The sequence below is a fragment of the Channa argus genome, unplaced genomic scaffold (assembly GCF_033026475.1).
Source record: "Channa argus isolate prfri unplaced genomic scaffold, Channa argus male v1.0 Contig014, whole genome shotgun sequence".
NCBI lineage: Eukaryota > Metazoa > Chordata > Actinopteri > Anabantiformes > Channidae > Channa > Channa argus.
The window spans coordinates 212629-232677 of record NW_027125233.1 but is presented as its reverse complement, the minus strand read 5'-3'; the positions used below and the strand labels follow the sequence as shown (position 1 = coordinate 232677).

The window sequence follows — 20049 nt, the reverse complement described above, 5'->3', positions numbered from 1 at the left end:
CTGATTTCTGCCAATTGCAGCAAAATACTGAAAGGAAAGTGGGTTTGCCTTCATATTTGAGCCAGAACAACTCAGTTCAGCATGGAAATATCATTGCAACAGCTTTTATTTAGCCAGAAATCAAGAGTGTAAGTTTTTATGCGCTTAAAAGCATTTTCAGGCCGAATGAGCAAATATGCCTGTTTCTGCCAAATGCAGCAAAATACTGAAAGGAAAGTGGGTTTGCCTTTATTTTTGACCCAGAACAACTCAGTTCAGCATGGAAATATCATGCAACAGCTTTTATTTATTCAGAAATTAAGAGTGTAAGTTTTTATGCGCTTAAAAGCATTTTCAGGCCGAATGAGCTGATTTCTGCCAATTGCAGGAAAATACTGAAAGGAAAGTGGGTTTGCCTTCATTTTTGACCCAGAACAACTCAGTTCAGCATGGAAATATCTTTGCTACAGCTTTTATTTAGCCAGAAATCAAGAGTATAAGTTTTTATGCGCTTAAAAGCACTTTCAGGCCGAATGAGCTGACTTCTGCCAATTGCAGCAAAATACTGAAAGGAAAGTGGGTTTGCATTCATATTTGACCCAGAACAACTCAGTTCAGCATAGAAATATCATGCAACAGCTTTTATTTATTCAGAAATCAAGAGTGTACGTTTTTATGCGCTTAAAAGCATTTTCAGGCCTAATGAGCAAATATGCTTGTTTCTGCCAAATGCAGCAAAATACTGAAAGGAAAGTGGGTTTGCCTTAATATTTGACCCAGAACAACTCAGTTCAGCATGGAAATATCATTGCAACAGCTTTTATTTAGCCAGAAATCAAGAGTGTAAGTTTTTATGTGCTTAAAAGCATTTTCAGGCCGAATGAGCTTGTTTCTGACAAATGCAGCAAAATACTGAAAGGAAAGTGGGTTTGCCTTCATATTTGACCCAGAACAACTCAGTTCAGCATGGAAATATCATCGCAACATCTTTTATGTAGCCAGAAATCAAGAGTGTAAGTTTTTATGTGCTTAAAAGCATTTTCAGGCCGAATGAGCAAATATGCTTGTTTCTGCCAAATGCAGCAAAATACTGAAAGGAAAGTGGGTTTGCCTTCATATTTGACCCAGAACAACTCAGTTCAGCATGGAAATATCATTGCTACAGCTTTTATTTAGCCAGAAATCAAAAGTGTAAGTTTTTATGTGCTTAAAAGCATCTTCAGGCCGAATGAGCTGATTTCTGCCAATTGCAGCAAAACACTCAAAGGAAAGTGGGTTTGCCTTCATATTTGAGCCAGAACAACTCAGTTCAGCATGGAAATATCATTGCAACATATTTTATGTAGCCAGAAATCAAGAGTGGAAGTGTTTATGCGCTTAAAAGCATTTTCAGGCCGAATGTGCAAATATGCTTGTTTCTGCCAAATGCAGCAAAATACTAAAAGGAAAGTGGGTTCGCCTTCATATTTGACCGCGAACAACTCAGTTCAGCATGGAAATATCATTGCAACAGGTTTTATTTAGCCAGAAATCAAGAGTGTAAGATTTTATGCGCTTAAAAGCATTTTCAGGCCTAATGAGCAAATATGCTTGTTTCTGCCAAATGTAGCAAATTACTGAAAGGAAAGTGGGTTTGCCTTCATATTTGACCCAGAACAACTCAGTTCAGCATGGAAATATCATTGCTACAGCTTTTATTTAGCCAGAAATCAAGAGTGTACGTTTTTATGCGCTTAAAAGCATTTTCAGGCCGAATGAGCTGATTTCTGCCAATTGCAGCAAAATACTGAAAGGAAAGTGGGTTTGGCTTTATATTTGACACAGAACAACTCAGTTCATCATGGAAATATCATTGCAACAGCTTTTATTTAGCCAGAAATCAAGAGTGTAAGTTTTTATGCGCTTAAAAGCATTTTCAGGCCGAATGAGCTGATTTCTGCCAATTGCAGCAAAATACTGAAAGGAAAGTGGGTTTGCCTTCATATTTGACGCAGAACAACTCAGTTCAGCATGGAAATATCATTGCAACAGCTTTTATTTAGCCAGAAATCAAGAGTGTAAGTTTTTATGCGCTTAAAAGCATTTTCAGGCCGAATGAGCTGATTTCTGCCAATTGCAGGAAAATACTGAAAGGAAAGTGGGTTTGCCTTCATTTTTGACCCAGAACAACTCAGTTCAGCATGGAAATATCATTGCTACAGCTTTTATTTAGCCAGAAATCAAGAGTGTAAGTTTTTATGCGCTTAAAAGCATTTTCAGGCCGAATGGCAAATATGCTTGTTTCTGCCAAATGCAGCAAAATACTGAAAGGAAAGTGGGTTTGCCTTCATATTTGACACAGAACAACTCAGTTCATCATGGAAATATCATTGCAACAGCTTTTATTTAACCAGAAATCAAGAGTGTAAGTTTTTATGCGCTTAAAAGCATTTTCAGGCCGAATGAGCTGATTTCTGCCAATTGCAGCAAAATACTGAAAGGAAAGTGGGTTTACCTTCATATTTGACCCAGAACAACTCAGTTCAGCATCGCAATATCATAACAACAGCTTTTACTTAGCCAGAAATCAAGAGTGTAAGTTTTTATGCGCTTAAAATAATTTTCTGGCCGAATGAGCAAATATGATTGTTTCTGCCAAATGCAGCAAAATACTCAAAGGAAAGTGGGTTTGCCTTCATATTTGACCCAGAACAACTCAGTTCAGCATGGAAATATCATTGCTACAGCTTTTATTTAGCCAGAAATCAAGAGTGTAAGTTTTTATGCGCTTAAAAGCAAATTCAGGCCTAATTAGCAAATATGCTTGTTTCTGCCAAATGCAGCAAAATACTGAAAGGAAAGTGGGTTTGCCTTTATTTTTGACCCAGAACAACTCAGTTCAGCATGGAAATATCATTGCTACAGCTTTTATTTAGCCAGAAATCAAAAGTGTAAGTTTTTATGTGCTTAAAAGCATTTTCAGGCCGAATGAGCTGATTTCTGCCAATTGCAGCAAAACACTGAAAGGAAAGTGGGTTTGCCTTTATTTTTGACCCAGAACAACTCAGTTCAGCATGGAAATATCATTGCTACAGCTTTTATTTAGCCAGAAATCAAAAGTGTAAGTTTTTATGTGCTTAAAAGCATCTTCAGGCCGAATGAGCTGATTTCTGCCAATTGCAGCAAAATGTCAGGATCTTGTTGCACTTCCTGTCCCTGGACTTTTATTTTGTGGCCCCTTCTCCTTACTTCCTGTCCTTGGTTCTTTTCCCCAGCTTTGCCCTCGTTGTCCCTCATTGTTTGCACCTGTTCCACCCTCTATTTAAATTCAGTCTTCCCTTCACTCCCCTGCCAGATCCTCGTCATTGTTAATGTGGTCTCTGCTATTGTGGTCACTGTCTTCATCGCGGGCATCATTGTTGTCATTAATACCCTCACCAACTCCACAGTAGACTCTGGACTTTTGGTAAAGCCTGAAACTTACGTTCCTCGAACTCTTGGGAAATCTGGACTCCTCCATCTTGGACTTTGGTATCCTGGACTCTGTTTCCTGTGTGGTTTTGGTCTGAGGTTTTGCCTTTTGTTTAATTCAGTATTTTGGTCTAGTCCATAGTTTTTCTCCGCTTGTTTTATCCGGGTTTCTTTCATGTTTAGGTTTGCCGGTGCCTTATGTTGAGTTTGTTTGTGACTGCCTGCCTTTAGTCCTTGTATTAATGTGCTCTTGTGGTTTAACGTTTATCTGTGCCTGATTTACCCAGTAGCCTCTGTTAGTTCTTTCTTCTTCTTTCTCTAACTTGTCCCCTGAGCCCGAGCTGTGTTTATTTCTGGTAATTCGGTTCCCCTCTTGTTTTCAAGTTAACTCCTTTCGTGTGCTGGTCCTGTTAATCTTTTACATCTCTTTCAATAAAAGCCCCTTATTTTGCAAACCCTCGCTCTGTCTCTTCTCTTGGGTCCATCCCTTAACCTAAACGTGACACAAAATACTGAAAGGAAAGTGGGTTTGCCTTCATATTTGACCCAGAACAACTCAGTTCATCATGGAAATATCATTGCTACAGCTTTTATTTAGCCAGAAATCAAGAGTGTAAGTTTTTATGCGCTTAAAAGCATTTTCAAGCCGAATGAGCACATATGATTGTTTCTGCTAAATGCAGCAAAATACTGAAAGGAAAGTGGGTTTGCCTTCATATTTGAGCCAGAACAACTCAGTTCAGCATGGAAATATCATTGCAACAGCTGGAGAAGTGGAAAGCATGACACTCGCTAAGAAGAAGATAAATGTGGCAAAGTACTAAAACGGTACTGGTCTAGTAGTAAAGAAGCACGATGGTTGACAAACCAATAAAGTAGCAAAACAGCAATGAAAGAACAAAATTGGATGAAAATATAGAACAATTTCTATGAATAAATAGGCAGTAGCACCAGCTTGTGCTGCCTGTAAACCCAAGCAAAAAAGCTTACAGCACCTGGAATTCCCAGGCGGTCTTCCTACCAAGTACTAACCAGGCCCGGCTCTATTTGGCTGCCGTGATCGGACGAGATCGGGCGCTTAGAGAGCGGTGTGGCCGTAAGCTGCATTTGACATCATCAACAGCTCTTAAAAACGCTGGAGAAGCAGAATGCATGACACTTGCTAAGAAGAAAATAAATGTGGCAAAGTACTATAACTGTACTGGTCTGTTACGCCCTTGTCTAGGGGGTCAGGGTGCAACATACAAAGATAAATTAGCATGTTCCCTCTCCGATCCCCAAACCAAAATCCAGGATCGAGATGTTCCAACAGACTGATATTTATTTTAAACGAAAGAAAGTGTCAAACAAAACATGACACTACAACTCAGGGCGAACCAAGGCCAACATAATAAACAAAATAATCCATTTCCCACAGAAAGTGCTAGCTAGCCTGATAGAAATAAACAAACCAAAAGACAGTCGCTAACCCTAACTCCCTAATGTGAAAACAGTCCAAAGAAAAAGGCAGTTCACCCCTACAGATTTAATACTATTGACAAAATATACAATTTATAAACAAAACCACAGCACAAAACCTAACCATTCAAAAATGCTAAATAAGGTTTGGAAACCAAGAACAGCAAACAGGTGCTGTTGCCAGAAAGAGCCTCGCTAGCTGTTGGGAACCGTACTTTTAAAACTCCAGGAAGTGTAGGATGCACCAATCAGCTTCCTGCACTGCCCCCCAATCTGGCCAATCAGGCAGGGCACCTATAAGAACAACTAAATAAAAACAACACATATGGCCAGGACTGTAACATGGTCTACTAGTAATGAAGCACGATGATTGACAAACCAATAAAGTAGCAAAACAGCAATGAAAAAACAAAATTTGATGAAAATATAGAACAATTTCTATGAATAAATAGGCAGTAACACCAGCTTGTGCTGCCCGTAAACCCAAGCAAAAAAGCTTACAGCACCTGGTATTCCCAGGCGGTTTTCCTACCAAGTACTAACAAGGCCCGGCCCTATTTTCTGCCGAGATCGGCCGAGATCGGGCGCTTCTTTTTTTTTTTTTTTTTTATCTTTTTATTATCAAAAATACACTTTACAAAAAGAAATTAGGTATATACAGAGATAAGTAAACAAAACATTACATCCATAGGCCTTTCAACTAAATTAAACAACTTAAAGCAAGATCTATTTCTCTAATGTAAATACATATATTTATAAATATAGGGGGATAACCATAACCACACATTGTAAACCTGTCATATATCTATCTATCTATATATATCTATATATATATAGATCTATATATCTATATATATATATAGATCTATATATATACACCCATACTTTTACACACATATACCTCTCTATATACATCCATATCTATATATATACATATATACATACAAACATATATACAAACACACACACACATACATTATACACATATACATTCATATACACATACACATACCCATATATATATATATTTATATATATATAAATATATATACACACACACATACATACATACAAATACATATACAATAATAGGTCAATAAAATTCACCCAAAATCAAAGTGCAATCTACCCTCCCCATCTAACACACATAAATCATTTTTTACCCCCCATTTAATGAGAAACCCCTCATTATCAACCGAAAACAGAATACTCAAATAATGTGACACCATATTTTGAAAAATCAACACCCTCTTCATCTTTTTCCCTTCATACAATGCATAATTCCTGGCTATATACACAACATGACGAGCTACACTCAACAAGAAATTCACTAACCCCACATTTATTTTTGTATGTCCCTTGTCTAACCCAAAACACCACACCCAATCCCATGCCTCACCTTCCAAACCAGTCACCTTACACTTATTTCTTAATAAACTTTTTACCCAATTCCTGAATTTTTGTGTGACCGCACAGCACAACAACAAGTGATTAAAATCCTCATCCTCCATCCCGCAGACCGCACATGTTCTCACATATGTGTGCTTACTGATCTGGTGTAGGACGACAGAGACAAGCACTCTCCTGTGACGCAGTCTGAAATTTGTATTAGCTATCGCAGGGGGGAGCCATTTATCATGCATATTAGTCCAGATTGTAGAAGTGGGTCGGGTAGGGAACACATGCGACCATGAGGAGTTTGCTGTGGGCTGTTTGAATATCTTGTCAGTTAGAACCTTGTACCAAAATTTTGACTGTAAATCTTTGAAATCCCTATTTTTGAGATCACAGGAGAGTGAAAAATCAATTCTGCCATCCCCCACCAGCTCACCATCTGCTTCCTGCAACTTCTCCCTCCATTCCAGTGGCATTCTCTGACAGATATCTGTACAGAAATGTAACACCTTGGCCCATCTGATGTTCACACCTGTCCTTCTTACTTTTTTAAGGACTTCCAGAGGGTTTAAGGCCCCTGTCTGGTCCAGAACATCCCCAATTTGGTGAAACACCCCATTTAAGGCCCCCCGGCTAACCAGGAATCTCTCCCGGCCACCGAGACGCGGGTTACCAAAGATTGGTTGCTTAAGTACATCTACTTTCGAAATCAATTTGCACTCTAGATGTGGCAAGACCTGAACCCACGCCTCAGCGGCCTCCTGGAAAAGTGGGTCTGCATCTGCCACAGGCCGTGCCAGCGCACTGCTGCATAAATTGTACTCCCCACACGCACCCCTCCTCCTTATCTCTGCGTCCAAGTAGTCCTTCCAAATATAATCTGTCTTATCATATAGCCATTTTTTAAAAAGTTTCAGTCTTAAAGATATTAATTTGGTTTTCAAATCACAGAGATTCAAACCCCCTTTTGCGTATGGCCCAACTAGTGTCTTGTGAGCAATAGTGAAGGCCTTGCCTTTCCACAAGAAACCGCTGATAGCGCTGCACAGCCCGGACAGTACATCGCCCGGCAGGTGACAGACCTGCATGGCATAGACCAGCCCCGGCACTATTATGGAGTTTATAATGACCACTCTTCCCTTCAGCCCAAGACCTCTCATCTTCCACAGCCCAAGCCTGGACCTACACCACGCGAGCCTCTCCTCCCAGGTTTTGCGGACGCTGACCAGCGGCTGAGGACAAATATATATCCCAAGTAGCTTGACCTCAGTCTCACCCCTTTTAAAATTCAGACCCACATCCCCTAGAGCAGACCCGGGCCCACAAATAAGGCTGGATTTCTCCCTATTAACTCGCGCTCCCGCCGCCTGCTCATATGCTTCAAGGTGCTTTAGCACCTGTTGTAAACTCTCACCATCCTTAACCATAATACTTATATCATCCGCATACTGAGCTATTTTGAACTCATTACCTTTGGGAGATGTTATCCCCTTGATAAGCGGATCGGTTATAATGGATTGTGCAAGAGGCTCTGCTACAATTGCATATAGCATAGCAGACAGCGGACATCCCTGCCTTACTGATCTCTCTAGGGGGAAAGGATCTGTTAAGAGGCCGTTACATTTCACGACACTAGTAGCCCGGCTGTACAACAACTTCACCCATTCTCGAAAAATTGGGCCGAACCCAAAAACCCCCAGACATCCAAAGAGAAACTCATGACTGACCCTGTCAAATGCCTTCTCCAAGTCAACACTGAGGTATATGCCCCCTGTCATCATTAGATTTTCAAAAGACAACTTTGTTGACAGGATGCAGTCAGCAATATCCCTCCCAGGAATACTGTAAGTCTGGGTAGGCCCAATTATCGAGCCGATCACTCCTTTGAGCCTAAAACCCAGTACCTTAGTCAGGATCTTATAGTCAGTGTTGAGCAGGCTAATTGGTCTATAGTTTGCTAGGTCAGATTTTTCCCCTTTATTTTTATACACTAGAGTGATCACTCCCCTCATGAAGGACTCTGCGCACCTGCCCTCCTCCTGTATGGCCAAAAACAGTCTGCAGAGGACAGGGGCAAGCAGGTAACTGAAATGCTGATAGAATTCAGCTTAGAGACCGTCCGAACCTGGGCTCCTTGATGTATTCAGGGCTAAGATTGCCTCTTTCACTTCTTCCAGCTGGATGTTTTCATCACACAAAGCCGCATCCTCGTGACTGAGGGAGCAGCTAATTTTCCCAAGTACTTGATTTAACTTTATCTGTGATATCTTTTGCCTACTAAACAAATTGGAATAGAAATCTTGCACGGTTTGTAAAATATCCACTGAATCAGTATGTGTGTTACCCTCCGAGTCCTTTATTTCAGAAATATATGTTTTGGTCTGTTTCCTCTTTTCCAAACCCAGAAAAAATGCAGTACAGCGCTCACCTTTCAACATATGCTGCGCTTTGCTGCGGATCATTGCACCCCCGCATTTTCTCTCATCCAGCTGTCTCAACTGCTCCCTCAGCACAAGATACGTCTCCAACGGATGTCCACACCCAGCCTCAACCAACTCAAGCTCCTTTTTCAGGCGGTCCCTCTGCTCATCCTCCTCTCTTTTCTCTCTTTGTCTTTTCTCTCTGCTCAATGCGATGCAGCGCTTCTTGATTTTTAACTTAGTGCGCTCCCACCACTCAATGATGTCAACCACAAACTCACTTTGATCACATAGAGCAGAGAGAAAAGACTCCATTTTTGCTCTAAAAAATCCATCCTCTAAGAGGCTTGAATTAAAGCACCACAAGCCCCCATTCCTCTGCACCCTGCCCTCCCCTAGAGCCACTCTCAGAGAGGCATGATCACTCCAAGTGCAAAACTCATATTTACAGTTATTTAAAACCGTAACCAAACCTGACGCTAGCAAGCACAAATCTATTCTAGATTGTTTCAGCCTGCCCAACACCACTTGCCTGCGCGAATACGCACGGGTACCGGGGTTCAGTACTCTCCATGCATCCATCAAGTCACACTCTTCCATCCATTCAAACACAGCCGACCTACTAGTGTCATTCTTAAATTTATTGTTGACACCCACATCTATCCTAGCCAGTGTCAAATTCCAGTCCCCTATCACCACCGAGCGATCATCTGTCCATCTTTTACAGCGCCTGAAAAAAACCCTCCTCTCTCCTTCCCTATTTGGCCCATATAAATTCACAATTCTATATCTCTGACTCTGTTCAATTACATCAATCACCAGTAGCCTTCCCTGATCATCCTTAGAAATTTGCAGGACACTCTCAAACAATCCAGGCTTTACAAAGATTGCTACCCCTGCAGTTTTGTCTGGGGAGAGAGAATAAAAAAGATCCCCTCTCCAAAAGCACTTTATGCTTTTTATTGTCTCAGAGGTCCACCTGCATTCCTGGACGCACAGGATGTCACACAGCATTTTCCCGCAAAGCTGTTCAATTTTCTCAAAGTTTTTAAGACCATTCAAATTTTGAGAGAGAAGCAGCATTCCCAGAAAAAAAACTAAAATCGGCCCTGTCATTTTTTGGCATATTTCTTACCTTTATTTCTATACCCTCCCTCAGTTCCACTTGGCTTACCCTGCTGTGCCCTCTTCCTGACCCGTTTTACCCATTGGACATCCATCTCTAAATCTGAGTCCACGCTACTAGCCTGGGGAGCCAGCAGGGCTACATCAGAAGTGGGTATTCGAGTGGTGGACTCTATTTCATTTTGAGAGTGAGGCTCATTCGGCTCAGGCCGTGGTGAGCCTAGCCAGCCCCCTTCAGGGCGACTCGCCGCATCCCCGCTCCAGTCCGCCAGCACATGATCCATACTGGATCCTAGCTCATCGACCCCCTCATTTCTTATGCCCTCTTGCACCAACAAGTCAGCACTCTGTGACACCACCTCATCTCCAAGCTCATTCCCACTCTCTGTCTTGCTACCCAGGGCTGGCTCCTCTGCAGGCCTGACATTACTCCACTCATCATCAGAGATGGAGTCCCGGTCTACCTCCCCTTCCCCTTCACCTGCATTATGGCAATTACATTGCTCCGCTGGGGCATGGCACGCAACACACCTGTGCACCCAGGCATCACACTCACGTGCATAATGACCCTGTTTATTGCATTTAAAGCATGTGAAATCTGGGCAATCTCTAACTATATGCCCAGGCTGTAAACACATCCTACACACTTTAACTTGATTATTATGAATAACTCTGAAGTATTCTGGCCCTGTGGCCGTCATAAATTTCGAGGAATATGGTAATGACTGCACAGTTTCATTAAATTTAACTTTTACATATCTTGTTCCGTCCGCCACGTCAGTCCCAGGCCACAACCGTCTTTTAATAGGAGAGATTGCTCTCACTCCCCACACATCCAGTTTTTCTAAAATGTCCTCATCCGCAATATAGGCAGGCAAATTCAAAAATGACACCACCAATTCATCGATAACTAAAGTTTTCACCATCACCACTGCTCTACCCACTTTAAATCCATCTAAAAGTCTTTTCTTTCCAGCTTCGCTCTTGACCGTCACCTCATATTTATTCGGCCCCGTCTCACGCAATGCAACGATGCCTCCACACACATCACGCATTGCTCTCAGCAGTTCCATTGTCTTAACTTTCTCTTCTCCCACCACCTCAGCCAATACAGTCAAGTCCCTATCATACCGCATTTCTTTCCGTGTCTCTGTCGCTCCACCCGGCTCCGATCGCGTGCTTACCCGTTCTCCCTGTTGTCTCTCATCTGCCGCCAAACAGTCATTCTCCATTCTCCGTCCAGGCCGCTCCTTTGCAATCTCCATTCTTTTCTCAATCTGCTTGACACCCTTATTCAGCGACTTCCTCGTCTCCTCCGCCAGCTCCAGCTCATTCCCTCTCCATGCGCTTTCCCCATAGACGCCAATTTTCTCCGTATCCATTCTTCTCCTTCCACTCTTTCCAGCCACTGTTAAACAGGCTTCTTCTTCTCGCATGCCTCTGCCGTTCTCCATTATGAGCAGTCTATCAGAAATCGCGCGAAAAAGAAAACCCAAAAAAGTTCAAAAACTAGAAAAACCACAAAAAATAAAGGCGCCCCCGAACGGAGAAACTCCGCCGGGGGGTTTCATAAAAATAATGAATACAAACTCAAACGCACTACACTGGATAGGCAAAACACTAATACGAAAACGAAAAATGCACGTCAAACGCGAAGCAGCTCACATACGTGTCCCTTCCTGAAAGCACACTGACTCAGAAAGACCATACCCCTGTCCTCCTCCAATCGGGCGCTTAGAGAGCGGTGTGGCCGTAAGCTGCATTTGACATCATCAACAGCTCTTAAAAACGCTGGAGAAGCAGAATGCATGACACTTGCTAAGAAGAAGATAAATGTGGCAAAGTACAAAGTACTATAACTGTACTGGTCTGTTACGCCCCTGTCTAGGGGTTCAGGGTGCAACATACAAAGATAAATTAGTATGTTCCCTCTCTGATCCCCAAACCAAAATCCAGGATCGAGATGTTCCAACAGAATGATATTTATTTTAAACGAAAGAAAGTGTCAAACAAAAAATGACACAACTCAGGGCGAACCAAGGCCAACATAATAAACAAAATAAGCCATTTCCCACAGAAAGTGCTAGCTAGCCTGATAGAAATAAACAAACCAAAAGACAGTCGCTAACCCTAACTCCCTAATGTGAAAACAGTCCAAAGAAAATGGCTGTTCACCCCTACAGATTTAATACTATTTACAAAATATACAATTTATAAACAAAACCACGGCACAAAACCTAACAATTCAAAAATGCTAAATAAGGTTTGGAAACCAAGAACAGCAAACAGGTGCTGATTCCAGAAAGAGCCTCGCTAGCTGTTGGGAACCGTACTTTTAAAACTCCAGGAAGTGTAGGATGGACCAATCAGCTTCCTGTACTTCCCCCAAATCTGGCCAATCAGGCAGGCCACCTATAAGAACAAGAAAATAAAAACAACACATATGGCCAGGACCGTAACATGGTCTACTAGTAATGAAGCACGATGGTTGGCAAACCAATCAAGTAGCAAAACAGCAATGAAAGAACAAAATTTGATGAAAATATAGCACAATTTCTATGAATAAATAGGCAGTAACACCAGCTTGTGCTGCCCGTAAACCCAAGCAAAAAAGCTTACAGCACCTGGTATTCCCAGGCGGTCTTCCTACCAAGTACTAACCAGGCCCGGCTCTATTTGGCTGCCGAGATCGGACGAGATCGGGCGCTTAGAGAGCGGTTTTGCCGTAAGCTGCATTTGACATCATCAACAGCTCTTAAAAACACTGGAGAAGCAGAATGCATGACACTTGCTAAGAAGAAGACAAATGTGGCAAAGTACAAAGTACTATAACTGTACTGGTCTGTTACGCCCCTGTCCAGGGGGTCAGGGTGCAACATACAAAGATAAATTAGCATGTTCCCTCTCCGATCCCCAAACCAAAATCCAGGATCGAGATGTTCCAACAGAATGATATTTATTTTAAACGAAAGAAAGTGTCAAACAAAACATGACACTACAACTCAGGGCGAACCAAGGCCAACATAATAAACAAAATAAGCCATTTCCCACAGAAAGCGCTAGCTAGCCTGATAGAAATAAACAAACCAAAAGACAGTCGCTAACCCTAACTCCCTAATGTGAAAAAAAGAGAAAACAATCAAAAGAAAATGGCTGTTCACCCCTACAGATTTAATACTATTTACAAAATATACAATTTATAAACAAAACCACGGCACAAAACCTAACAATTCAAAAATGCTAAATAAGGTTTGGAAACCAAGAACAGCAAACAGGTGCTGATGCCAGAAGGAGCCTCGCTAGCTGTTGGGAACCGTACTTTTAAAACTCCAGGAAGTGTAGGATGGACCAATCAGCTTCCTGTACTGCCCCTCAATCCGGCCAATCAGGCAGGGCACCTATAAGAACAACAAATCAAAAACAACACATATGGCCAGGACCGTAACATGGTCTACTAGTAATGAAGCACGATGGTTGACAAACCAAAAAAGTAGCAAAACAGCAATGAAAGAACAAAATTTGATGAAAATATAGAACAATTTCTATGAATAAATAGGCAGTAACACCAGCTTGTGCTGCCCGTAAACCCAAGAAAAAAAGCTTACAGCACCTGGTATTCCCAGGCAGTCTTCCTACCAAGTACTAACCAGGCCCGGCTCTATTTGGCTGCCGAGATCGGACGAGATCGGGCGCTTAGAGAGCTGTGTGGCCGTAAGCTGCATTTGACATCATCAACAGCTCTTAAAAACGCTGGAGAAGCAGAATGCATGACACTTGCTAAGAAGAAGATAAATGTGGCAAAGTACAAAGTACTATAACTGTACTGGTCTGTTACGCCCCTGTCTAGGGGGTCAGGGTGCAACATACAAAGATAAATTAGCATGTTCCCTCTCCGATCCCCAAACCAAAATCCAGGATCGAGATGTTCCAACAGAATGATATTTATTTTAAACGAAAGAAAGTGTCAAACAAAACATGACACTACAACTCAGGGCGAACCAAGGCCAACATAATAAACAAAATAAGCCATTTCCCACAGAAAGTGCTAGCTAGCCTGATAGAAATAAACAATCCAAAAGACAGTCGCTAACCCTAACTCCCTAATGTGAAAACAAGAGAAAACAATCAAAAGAAAATGGCTGTTCACCCCTACAGATTTAATACTATTTACAAAATATACAATTTATAAACAAAACCACGGCATAAAACCTAACAATTCAAAAATGCTAAATAAAGTTTGGAAACCAAGAACAGCAAACAGGTGCTGCTGCCAGAAAGAGCCTCGCTAGCTGTTGGGAACCGTACTTTTAAAACTCCAGGAAGTGTAGGATGGACCAATCAGCTTCCTGTACTGCCCCCCAATCCGGCCAATCAGGCAGGGCACCTATAAGAACAAGAAAATAAAAACAACACATATGGCCAGGACCGTAACATGGTCTACTAGTAATGAAGCACGATGGTTGACAAACCAATAAAGTAGCAAAACAGTAATGAAAGAACAAAATTTGATGAAAATATAGAACAATTTCTATGAATAAATAGGCAGTAACACCAGCTTGTGCTGCCCGTAAACCCAAGCAAAAAAGCTTACAGCACCTGGTATTCCCACGCGGTCTTCCTACCAAGTACTAACCAGGCCCGGCTCTATTTGGCTGCCAAGATCGGACGAGATCGGGCGCTTAGAGAGCGGTGTGGCCGTAAGCTGCATTTGACATCGTCAACAGCTCTTAAAAACGCTGGAGAAGCAGAATGCATGACACTTGCTAAGAAGAAGATAAATGTGGCAAAGTACAAAGTACTATAACTGTACTGGTCTGTTACGCCCCTGTCAAGGGGGTCAGGGTGCAACATACAAAGATAAATTAGCATGTTCCCTCTCCGATCCCCAAACCAAAATCCAGGATCGAGATGTTCCAACAGAATGATATTTATTTTAAACGAAAGAAAGTGTCAAACAAAACATGACACTACAACTCAGGGCGAACCAAGGCCAACATAATAAACAAAATAAGCCATTTCCCACAGAAAGTGCTAGCTAGCCTGATAGAAATAAACAAACCAAAAGACAGTCGCTAACCCTAACTCCCAAATGTGAAAACAATCCAAAGAAAATGGCAGTTCACCCCTACAGATTTAATACTATTTACAAAATATACAATTTATAAACAAAACCACGGCATAAAACCTAACAATTCAAAAATGCTAAATAAGGTTTGGAAACCAAGAACAGCAAACAGGTGCTGCTGCCAGAAAGAGCCTCGCTAGCTGTTGGGAACCGTACTTTTAAAACTCCAGGAAGTGTAGGATGGACCAATCAGCTTCCTGTACTGCCCCTCAATCCGGCCAATCAGGCAGGGCACCTATAAGAACGAGAAAATAAAAACAACACATATGGCCAGGACCGTAACATGGTCTACTAGTAATGAAGCACGATGGTTGAAAAACCAATAAAGTAGCAAAACAGCAATGAAAGAACAAAATTTGATGAAAATATAGCACAATTTCTATGAATAAATAGGCAGTAACACCAGCTTGTGCTGCCCGTAAACCCAAGCAAAAAAGCTTACAGCACCTGGTATTCCCACGCGGTCTTCCTACCAAGTACTAACCAGGCCCGGCTCTATTTGGCTGCCGAGATCGGACAAGATCGGGCGCTTAGAGAGCGGTGTGGCCGTAAGCTGCATTTGACATCATCAACAGCTCTTAAAAACGCTGGAGAAGCAGAATGCATGACACTTGCTAAGAAGAAAATAAATGTGGCAAAGTACAAAGTACTATAACTGTACTGGTCTGTTACGCCCCTGTCCAGGGGGTCAGGGTGCAACATACAAAGATAAATTAGCATGTTCCCTCTCCGATCCCCAAACCAAAATCCAGGATCGAGATGTTCCAACAGAATGATATTTATTTTAAACGAAAGAAAGTGTCAAACAAAACATGACACTACAACTCAGGGCGAACCAAGGCCAACATAATAAACAAAATAAGCCATTTCCCACAGAAAGTGCTAGCTAGCCTGATAGAAATAAACAAACCAAAAGACAGTCGCTAACCCTAACTCCCTAATGTGAAAACAAGAGAAAACAATCAAAAGAAAATGGCTGTTCACCCCTACAGATTTAATACGAATTACAAAATATACAATTTATAAACAAAACCACGGCACAAAACCTAACAATTCAAAAATGCTAAATAAGGTTTGGAAACCAAGAACAGCAAACAGGTGTTGCTGCCAGAAAGAGCCTCGCTAGCTGTTGGGAACCGTACTTTTAAAACTCCAGGAAGTGTAGGATGGACCAATCAGCTTCCTGTACTGCCCCCCAACCCGGCCAATCAGGCAGGGCACCTATAAGAACAACAAAATAAAAACAACACATATGGCCAGGACCGTAACATGGTCTACTAGTAATGAAGCACGATGGTTGAAAAACCAATAAAGTAGCAAAACAGCAATGAAAGAACAAAATTTGATGAAATTTGATATTACTATAACTGTACTGGTCTGTTACGCCCCTGTCCAGGGGGTCAGGGTGCAACATACAAAGATAAATTAGCATGTTCCCTCTCCGATCCCCAAACCAAAATCCAGTATCGAGATGTTCCAACAGAATGATATTTATTTTAAACGAAAGAAAGTGTCAAACAAAACATGACACTACAATTCAGGGCGAACCAAGGCCAACATAATAAACAAAATAAGCCATTTCCCACAGAAAGTGCTAGCTAGCCTGATAGAAATAAACAAACCAAAAGACAGTCGCTAACCCTAACTCCCTAATGTGAAAACAAGAGAAAACAATCAAAAGAAAATGGCTGTTCACCCCTACAGATTTAATACGAATTACAAAATATACAATTTATAAACAAAACCACGGCACAAAACCTAACAATTCAAAAATGCTAAATAAGGTTTGGAAACCAAGAACAGCAAACAGGTGCTGCTGCCAGAAAGAGCCTCGCTAGCTGTTGGGAACCGTACTTTTAAAACTCCAGGAAGTGTAGGATGGACCAATCAGCTTCCTGTACTGCCCCTCAATCCGGCCAATCAGGCAGGGCACCTATAAGAACAACAAATCAAAAACAACACATATGGCCAGGACCGTAACATGGTCTACTAGTAATGAAGCACGATGGTTGACAAACCAATAAAGTAGCAAAACAGCAATGAAAGAACAAAATTTGATGAAAATATAGAACAATTTCTATGAATAAATAGGCAGTAACACCAGCTTGTGCTGCCCGTAAACCCAAGAAAAAAAGCTTACAGCACCTGGTATTCCCAGGCAGTCTTCCTACCAAGTACTAACCAGGCCCGGCTCTATTTGGCTGCCGAGATCGGACGAGATCGGGCGCTTAGAGAGCTGTGTGGCCGTAAGCTGCATTTGACATCATCAACAGCTCTTAAAAACGCTGGAGAAGCAGAATGCATGACACTTGCTAAGAAGAAGATAAATGTGGCAATGTACAAAGTACTATAACTGTACTGGTCTGTTACGCCCCTGTCTAGGGGGTCAGGGTGCAACATACAAAGATAAATTAGCATGTTCCCTCTCCGATCCCCAAACCAAAATCCAGTATCGAGATGTTCCAACAGAATGATATTTATTTTAAACGAAAGAAAGTGTCAAACAAAACATGACACTACAACTCAGGGCGAACCAAGGCCAACATAATAAACAAAATAAGCCATTTCCCACAGAAAGTGCTAGCTAGCCTGATAGAAATAAACAATCCAAAAGACAGTCGCTAACCCTAACTCCCTAATGTGAAAACAAGAGAAAACAATCAAAAGAAAATGGCTGTTCACCCCTACAGATTTAATACTATTTACAAAATATACAATTTATAAACAAAACCACGGCATAAAACCTAACAATTCAAAAATGCTAAATAAAGTTTGGAAACCAAGAACAGCAAACAGGTGCTGCTGCCAGAAAGAGCCTCGCTAGCTGTTGGGAACCGTACTTTTAAAACTCCAGGAAGTGTAGGATGGACCAATCAGCTTCCTGTACTGCCCCCCAATCCGGCCAATCAGGCAGGGCACCTATAAGAACAAGAAAATAAAAACAACACATATGGCCAGGACCGTAACATGGTCTACTAGTAATGAAGCACGATGGTTGACAAACCAATAAAGTAGCAAAACAGAAATGAAAGAACAAAATTTGATGAAAATATAGAACAATTTCTATGAATAAATAGGCAGTAACACCAGCTTGTGCTGCCCGTAAACCCAAGCAAAAAAGCTTACAGCACCTGGTATTCCCACGCGGTCTTCCTACCAAGTACTAACCAGGCCCGGCTCTATTTGGCTGCCAAGATCGGACGAGATCGGGCGCTTAGAGAGCGGTGTGGCCGTAAGCTGCATTTGACATCGTCAACAGCTCTTAAAAACGCTGGAGAAGCAGAATGCATGACACTTGCTAAGAAGAAGATAAATGTGGCAAAGTACAAAGTACTATAACTGTACTGGTCTGTTACGCCCCTGTCAAGGGGGTCAGGGTGCAACATACAAAGATAAATTAGCATGTTCCCTCTCCGATCCCCAAACCAAAATCCAGGATCGAGATTTTCCAACAGAATGATATTTATTTTAAACGAAAGAAAGTGTCAAACAAAACATGACACTACAACTCAGAGCGAACCAAGGCCAACATAATAAACAAAATAAGCCATTTCCCACAGAAAGTGCTAGCTAGCCTGATAGAAATAAACAAACCAAAAGACAGTCGCTAACCCTAACTCCCAAAGTGAAAACAATCCAAAGAAAATGGCAGTTCACCCCTACAGATTTAATACTATTTACAAAATATACAATTTATAAACAAAACCACGGCATAAAACCTAACAATTCAAAAATGCTAAATAAGGTTTGGAAACCAAGAACAGCAAACAGGTGTTACTGCCAGAAAGAGCCTCGCTAGCTGTTGGGAACCGTACTTTTAAAACTCCAGGAAGTGTAGGATGGACCAATCAGCTTCCTGTACTGCCCCCCAATCCGGCCAATCAGGCAGGGCACCTATAAGAACAACAAAATAAAAACAACACATATGGCCAGGACCGTAACATGGTCTACTAGTAATGAAGCACGATGGTTGAAAAACCAATAAAGTAGCAAAACAGCAATGAAAGAACAAAATTTGATGAAAATATAGCACAATTTCTATGAATAAATAGGCAGTAACACCAGCTTGTGCTGCCCGTAAACCCAAGCAAAAAAGCTTACAGCACCTGGTATTCCCAGGCGGTCTTCCTACCAAGTACTAACCAGGCCCGGCTCTATTTGGCTGCCGAGATCGGACGAGATCGGGCGCTTAGAGAGCGGTGTGGCCGTAAGCTGCATTTGACATCATCAACAGCTCTTAAAAACGCTGGAGAAGCAGAATGCATGACACTTGCTAAGAAGAAAATAAATGTGGCAAAGTACAAAGTACTATAACTGTACTGGTCTGTTACGCCCCTGTCCAGGGGGTCAGGGTGCAACATACAAAGATAAATTAGCATGTTCCCTCTCCGATCCCCAAACCAAAATCCAGGATCGAGATGTTCCAACAGAATGATATTTATTTTAAACGAAAGAAAGTGTCAAACAAAACATGACACTACAACTCAGGGCGAACCAAGGCCAACATAATAAACAAAATAAGCCATTTCCCACAGAAAGTGCTAGCTAGCCTGATAGAAATAAACAAACCAAAAGACAGTCGCTAACCCTAACTCCCTAATGTGAAAACAAGAGAAAACAATCAAAAGAAAATGGCTGTTCACCCCTACAGATTTAATACGAATTACAAAATATACAATTTATAAACAAAACCACGGCACAAAACCTAACAATTCAAAAATGCTAAATAAGGTTTGGAAACCAAGAACAGCAAACAGGTGTTGCTGCCAGAAAGAGCCTCGCTAGCTGTTGGGAACCGTACTTTTAAAACTCCAGGAAGTGTAGGATGGACCAATCAGCTTCCTGTACTGCCCCCCAACCCGGCCAATCAGGCAGGGCACCTATAAGAACAACAAAATAAAAACAACACATATGGCCAGGACCGTAACATGGTCTACTAGTAATGAAGCACGATGGTTGACAAACCAATAAAGTAGCAAAACAGCAATGAAAGAACAAAATTTGATGAAATTTGATATTACTATAACTGTACTGGTCTGTTACGCCCCTGTCCAGGGGGTCAGGGTGCAACATACAAAGATAAATTAGCATGTTCCC

General features: G+C 41.7%; 8 pseudogenes; all 8 read right to left on the bottom strand.

The window, feature by feature from the left end:
- Window positions 1-4412: 4412 nt before the first annotated feature.
- LOC137112568 (5S ribosomal RNA) lies at window positions 4413-4531 on the bottom strand (annotated as a pseudogene).
- Window positions 4532-12439: 7908 nt separating this feature from the next.
- LOC137113177 (5S ribosomal RNA) lies at window positions 12440-12558 on the bottom strand (annotated as a pseudogene).
- Window positions 12559-13425: 867 nt separating this feature from the next.
- LOC137112619 (5S ribosomal RNA) lies at window positions 13426-13544 on the bottom strand (annotated as a pseudogene).
- An 867-nt stretch (window positions 13545-14411) lies between these two features.
- On the bottom strand, window positions 14412-14530 carry LOC137112467 (5S ribosomal RNA; annotated as a pseudogene).
- Window positions 14531-15387: 857 nt separating this feature from the next.
- On the bottom strand, window positions 15388-15506 carry LOC137112505 (5S ribosomal RNA; annotated as a pseudogene).
- A 1579-nt stretch (window positions 15507-17085) lies between these two features.
- Window positions 17086-17204, bottom strand: LOC137112617 (5S ribosomal RNA; annotated as a pseudogene).
- Window positions 17205-18071: 867 nt separating this feature from the next.
- On the bottom strand, window positions 18072-18190 carry LOC137112466 (5S ribosomal RNA; annotated as a pseudogene).
- Window positions 18191-19046: 856 nt separating this feature from the next.
- On the bottom strand, window positions 19047-19165 carry LOC137112772 (5S ribosomal RNA; annotated as a pseudogene).
- Window positions 19166-20049: the final 884 nt, after the last annotated feature.